This window comes from Astatotilapia calliptera, chromosome 7 (genome assembly GCF_900246225.1).
Source record: "Astatotilapia calliptera chromosome 7, fAstCal1.2, whole genome shotgun sequence".
Lineage (NCBI taxonomy): Eukaryota > Metazoa > Chordata > Actinopteri > Cichliformes > Cichlidae > Astatotilapia > Astatotilapia calliptera.
The window spans coordinates 41,002,705-41,009,483 of NC_039308.1; the positions used below are offsets into that span (position 1 = coordinate 41,002,705).

General features: G+C 38.8%; 1 pseudogene; it reads right to left on the bottom strand.

Annotated features, from left to right (window-relative positions):
- Positions 1-290: 290 nt before the first annotated feature.
- On the bottom strand, positions 291-6,455 carry LOC113024934 (hyaluronidase PH-20-like; annotated as a pseudogene).
- Between the last annotated feature and the right edge of the window lie 324 nt (positions 6,456-6,779).

A 6,779-nucleotide genomic window follows, 5' to 3' on the forward strand; every position in this document is an offset into this window, starting at 1 on the left:
TTTGGTTGTGAATTTTGTGCTGGTAAAAACTCCTACTGTGGTGACCTCTTGTGGTACGATAAGAGCCATTATGGAACATGGCACAGGATATACCCAGTTCTTTCTGATCTTTGGTGTCAATTATCGGTATATAATTGACAGGTAATCACAAAAACACAGGTTAAGTCCATTTTAACCCTTTTTTAGTTTAGACATATTTTATGAAAGAAGGCTGTTGAAATGAAATAAAAAGTTCCTTTAAACAAACTTATGATCGTCTATCCACCGGAGGCAAAGGCAAACACACTCACTTACTCACTCACAAACACCCACACCAAGACACACAAATATAAATGTACATGGAGGATGGAGTGTGTCCTATCAGCAGTGCGGTTCCTTGTGTTGATGACTGCGTCGTGAATGACATTGAGCGTAATGACCGACCGGCATGGCTTTTCAGTATAGCACATGCAGTCAAAGTTTTTGTCGAACAAGTTGATGTCATCTTGTGAGAGACCACCGCTCACAGTCAAAGGTCCACCCCGGTGTTGCTGCTTGATCTGGTAGTGACATGAGTGCAGATGAAGGAACACGTCATCATCCCAGTGCTTCCTTATACAGCGATCTTGGCCCTGGCAAAGTGCATCACCACAGAGGCGTGTTGCAGTGGAAACATTCACAATGTACCTGTTTATAACCTGCTCCAAGTGATGTTGTGCATCAAAGCAAGAGTCCTGCAGGGTTGTGGGATATTGGAACATTTGATTAAAATGTTATGATTGAAGTCTTGCATGAAAGATACCTAAAAGCAACCAATTTCCTATCAAAAGTACAATCTACCTCTGTGTCTGTGACATTCATGTCTCCCCAAGATATGACGCCAGCAGCACCCAGAGCAGCAGCTTCTCCAGTGGTGTTAACCAGATCAAACTGCACAATTCAATTTTCAATTCAATTCAATTCAATTTTATTTATATAGCGCCAAATCACAACAAAAGTCGCCTCAAGGCGCTTCATAGATACAGAGAAAAAACCCAACAATCATATGACCCCCTATGAGCAAGCACTTTGGCGACAGTGGGAAGGAAAAACTCCCTTTTAACAGGAAGAAACCTCCGGCAGAACCAGGCTCAGGGAGGGGCGGCCATCTGCTGCGACCGGTTGGGGTGAGAGAAGGAAGACAGGATAAAAGACATGCTGTGGAAGAGAGACAGAGGTTAATAACAGATATGATTCAATGCAGAGAGGTCTGTTAATACATAGTGAGTGAGAAAGGTGACTGGAAAGGAAAAACTCAATGCATCATGGGAATCCCCCGGCAGCCTACGTCTATTGCAGCATAACTAAGGGAGGATTCAGGATCACCTGGTCCAGCCCTAACTATATGCTTTAGCAAAAAGGAAAGTTTTAAGCCTAATCTTGAAAGTAGAGATAGTGTCTGTCTCCCGAATCCAAACTGGAAGCTGGTTCCACAGAAGAGGGGCCTGAAAACTGAAGGCTATGCCTGCCAGTCTACTTTTAAATACTCTAGGAACAACAAGTAACCCTGCAGAGCGAGAGCGAAGTGCTCTAATAGGGTGATATGGTACTACAAGGTCATTAAGATAAGATGGGGCCTGATTATTTAAGACCTTGTATGTGAGGAGCAGGATTTTGAATTCAATTCTGGATTTAACAGGAAGCCAATGAAGGTAAGCCAAAACAGGAGAAATATGCTCTCTCTTTCTAGTCCCTGTCAGGACTCTTGCTGCAGCATTTTGGATTAGTTGAAGGCTTTTCAGCGAGTTTTTTGGACATCCTGATAATAATGAATTACAGTCGTCCAGCCTGGAAGTAATAAATGCATGAACTAGTTTTTCAGCGTCACTCTGAGACAGGATATTTCTAATTTTAGAGATGTTGCGCAAATGGAAGAAAGCAGTCTTACATATTTGTTTAATATGTGCGTTGAAGGACATGTCCTGGTCAAAAATGACTCCAAGGTTCCTCACAGTGTTACTGGAGGCCAAGGTAATACCATCCAGAGTAAGAATCTGGTTAGATACCATATTTCTAAGATTTTCAGGGCCGAGTACAATAACCTCAGTTTTATCTGAATTAAGAAGCAGAAAGTTAGCGGCCATCCAGGTCTTTATGTCTTTAAGACATTCCTGCAGTCTAACTAATTGGTGTGTGCTATCTGGCTTCATGGACAGATAGAGCTGGGTGTCATCAGCATAGCAGTGAAAATGTATGCTATGTCTTCTAATGATGCTGCCTAAGGGAAGCATGTATAATGTAAACAGAATTGGTCCTAGCACTGAACCCTGTGGAACTCCATAATTAACCTCAGTGTGTGAAGAGGACTCACAAACAGAACAGAAAGAGTCAGAGTAATGTTGACTGATAGTTGAAACTCATTATTCATGTATAAGACTAAAACAAGCCTATTCCCTAAATACTTTGTAGCAATTACCTAATTCCCTGATAACATGTGTTTGTGTGTGTGTTTTTAAATGTCATGTATTGTTACAGGTTTTTATGAAATCATTGTTTAAGACTGAGTGCAGGAACGTGGGTGTAATCCTGAGTATAATGGAAGATTTGATAGGAAATTAAGTAAACAAACCATGTTTATTGTTGTTCCCTTAAAGCTTTAGCTTAATCCAGTGAGTAAATAATACACTATAAAAGTTTTAACTCTAATAAAAGATAAGGATAACAAAGAATGTAGCTTCAGGACAATTAATACTGGTTTCACTTTTGAAGGCTTTTAAAAATTGAAACATAAGAACAAAAAACAAAAGCAAACAAACAAAAAACATAATTGTTTGTTTCCATGTACTCTGTGCTCTGCTAAAGTAGCTTTCCATGATTCACTGTCTACTTTGACATTAGAATGAATAAAGATGAGGAAAACATCTGCCTGAAAAAAAAAGTTTTTTGAATAGCCTGAAGCCTAAGCTATAGTGCTGGAAGATGTTAGTGAACAAAGTTTACTGTGAATGAGAGCCTTGTACTTAGAAAGTAGTTCATCCCTAAATTCTATGTTGGATGGCAGATACCTTTCATTCCATCAAGGATTGGTGAGGCACACAGAGCACAAATTGTTTCTCAAGGTAATACAATACTGTGTGTTGAGCAGTGATGTCTTACTTCTGACACATAGTCATCAACGCTGTCCTTGTACACAGGTCTTATGTAGGCATAGATAGGGATTGAATAGGTGCTTTGGGGGAGGGTTGATACCCTCATGGCTTCCTGGATGCGATGGCGAACAAACAAACGAGCTTTCCAGGAGTCTTTGAGGACCAACTCCAGGTAGATGGAAGGAAAGAGTGCCGTGGACTCTTTTCAGAGCCACAAAAGATTTTCATTCCTCTGCTTCTCAATATCAGGACACTCTCCAGTGAAGCCCACCATGTCCTGGTTGTAGTCATAGTTATAGCAGTCAGGATACAAGTAGTAACCCCAAAGTCTTTTTGGCCTCAGTTTCTTCCCAATTTGGATGGACAAAATACCTCTTGGCTGCTCTTTCAAACACAATCTTTGCCCTTTCCTCTGCTTCATCTTCAGAAAGTGAAGTGTTCTTCTTTTTGACCTTTTCGATTGAAACCTCTCTGTAGATATATTTGCTTCCCCAGTTTCGAATCCACTGCGGTCTCCACTCTTCAAAGTCAAGCACAGCCAGGCCAGGTCCATCGGTGGGAATATAGTGCTTGATGTCATCTGCAGCATCGTCATGGTGGTCCTGCATGTCTGTTATTTGCGGCAAATCTTCATCATGCATTTCTCCAGTGTCTTCGTCAATATAGGGAAAGATGCCAAAGCGGTCAATGTAAAATATGGAGATGCTTTGGTTGGTCACCGTTTTCAGGGTGCTGCTGACAACGCTGAAGTAGGAGAGGTCAAGGGGCATACCAAAGTGGATGTTACACAGTTCAGTTGGAGCATTCCACGTGAACATGAAGTGATGGCCAGGAAGGATAGGGTAGTCTGTCCTTGGTAAGGACCTACAGGAGGATATCAGGGCCATTGCGCTGACAAACAGGAATAAAAAATGCTGTGTTTCATGGATCAGTTTCACTCCATACATTTTGTAACAAGAATGAGATCTGTCATAAAAGGAAACAAACACCAGTTAGGTTTGAGGCCCTGATATTGATATTCATCTTGCTTGGACAGATTTGTGCTGATGCCAGACTTATTGCTCTTTTTCTGTCTTCAAAAGGGGCAAAGTATAAAAGATGGAATTTCATTAATGAAATCATTTCTTAATTTTCCCAACATTTTCTTGTTCTTACCACATTCCAACATTTCTTTTGTATGCATGACAACAAGACGGGCTTGCCCCTGCATGTTCACGAAGTGACGACTTCAGTATTTAGCCTCACATGCAAAGACACTAAATTCCTTTTGCAGGAGCAAAAGTTTTTATAAAGCTACATTAATAAGAGCACTTATTAATAACACCATATATCCAAACAAAATTCCATCTTATAAAATCTTCCAAAACAATAACTTTTGGAAGATTTACAAATGTTGCAAATACAGTTACAAACACAATAAATTTGCTAAATCTTCATCAACAAAGTTTTTTTTTTCTTCAAATTTTCAATTTTAGTTTTATTAAACTTGATGAACTAATGATACATATTCTTGTTAGTAAATGTAAGAGAAGTTGGGTTAAGTAATGGCAGGGTGCAAGTCTTTAGAGCATCTTATTGATTCAATGCTCAAGATTATTTTTCACACAAAGCGATTTCTCCAGGATTTAGTTTTTTCCCCATGCTTTGCAGACAGCAGTGAAACCTTATGACTTGCTCTTTTTTTAGCAGAAGATGTGTTGTGTTCTCAATATACTGAAGAAAAAGAGCTGACTAAGCAATTGCTTGGCTTTCCCTTTGGTCTTCCCTTGTTGTATAACAGAAATGTAGCTACTCAGTAGGTACAGTTAATGTCTCTGATGTTCTCAATTCACTTGGAACAGTTACAAAGTTACAAGAAATATTGATAATAACAAAATGTTTCCACTCTGAATTGCCAAAGGCTGTAGGGGGATATCTTTTTATCCTTAAGAAATGAAATCATCACTTGAAAGTATTTTGTATTTACCTTGGTTACCTTTGTTTAATATAATTAAAATGTTTGTGTTGATCTGAAATATTTAAATGAGTTGATTGCAACAACTAAATAAATGTTAAATGGACTGCTGTTTATATAAAGGTTTCGTATTCTACTTCTACTTTACTATACTAGCAGTCACCTATGGTGATAAAATGCCCATCCCTACGAGTTTGAAGGCAATGTTTGGGCTCAAAAGGTGGTTTTAGTGTCAGGCTTCCAATTAGGTTATGGTTAGGTTTAGGCTGAGGTTTAGGATTAGGCATTCATTTTTGATGGTTAGCGTTAGGATAAGCGGCTAATGTGTGTGTGTGTGTGTGTGTGTGTGTGTGTGTGTGTGTGTGTGTGTGTGTGTGTGTGTGTGTGTGTGTGTGTACTTGCGTTAGGAACCACTAGTAAGCCTGCAGTGTCAGAGCGAAGTGCTCTACTTTGGTGAAATGGTATTATGAGGTCTTTAAGGTAAGATGAGGCCTGATTATTTAAACACTTTGTATGTGAGGGGAGGGATTTAAAATTTGATTCTGGATTTAACAGGGAGCCAATAAAGAGAAGCCAGTATGAGAGAAATATGCTCTCTCTTGCTAGTACCTGTCAGTGCTCTTTAACCATCTATTCCTCAAATCTACATCTCTCCTAAGAAGAAATTAAGCCTTTGGATCAAATGCAGCATTTTGGATCAAATGCAGGCTTTTCATGGAGTTTTTAGGACATCCTGATGATAATGAATTTCAATAGTCTGTTGCCGGTTAACCTGATTAGTTTTCAAATGTTCATCCAATTGTTTTTTATAGTACAATTTACAAAAAATCTAATTTAAAATGAGTTAATATTTTTTTAACATTGTGTTTCTTCTCAATTCAAACATTTAATATGTTTGTTGTTTTATTGTGAATAAAATATGGGTTCATGAGATTTGCAAATCATTAAATTCTGTGTTTATTTACATTTCAAACAGTGTTAAAGCATTTTGTGAACTGGGTGTAGTTTTGCAAGGACCATCCCTGGGATTAACATAGTTTTAACAGTTATTAAAAAAAACCTTGACCTTAGAAAATGTTTCCTAACCCACATAATGACAGTTTTATTTGAGTTCTATTTATTCAACACTACACTCTTGCCAAGTTATATTTAAAGTAGAAAGCATTTCAGAGCTGCTGGCAAACTTGACCCTATAATAAATCCCTACTAAACTCTCAATCAAACTTTAAATATAAACATGTTAATCAGGTAAATGAAGTCTCATTAATTATGTACTTACTTGTTCTGCGGGTCCAATTTGTTTTGGTCCAAAGTAAGCCCTCAGTGAGTAATTAATACCCGTTAGTCTCCTCGTTAAATAAGCTCTTGCAAGTGCTTGAATTATAGGTGGACCAATTGTGGTAGCTTGTCAGAGCTGAATGATCTGCTTCCTTGAGGTGTTCCCTCCTTTTTGGGCTGTCTTGATGTGTTCCAGGTTCCCTCCTTACTGCCTGGAGGAAGATAGCTGAGGAACCTCTGGGTTGAGAACAATCTGTCCTACCGCTACCACTCGCAGACAAAGTCTCTGTCCAGACACGCAAAGAATGTGAGTGTTTGAACTTGGTCATTTGTTTGTGGAAATGTAATAAGAAGGAAATCCACCTTTAGGTTAGTTATCAAAGTGATAAAATGTATGGACCAGATGGCTGGTTTCACCAAAGATCTTTACTCATAACAAC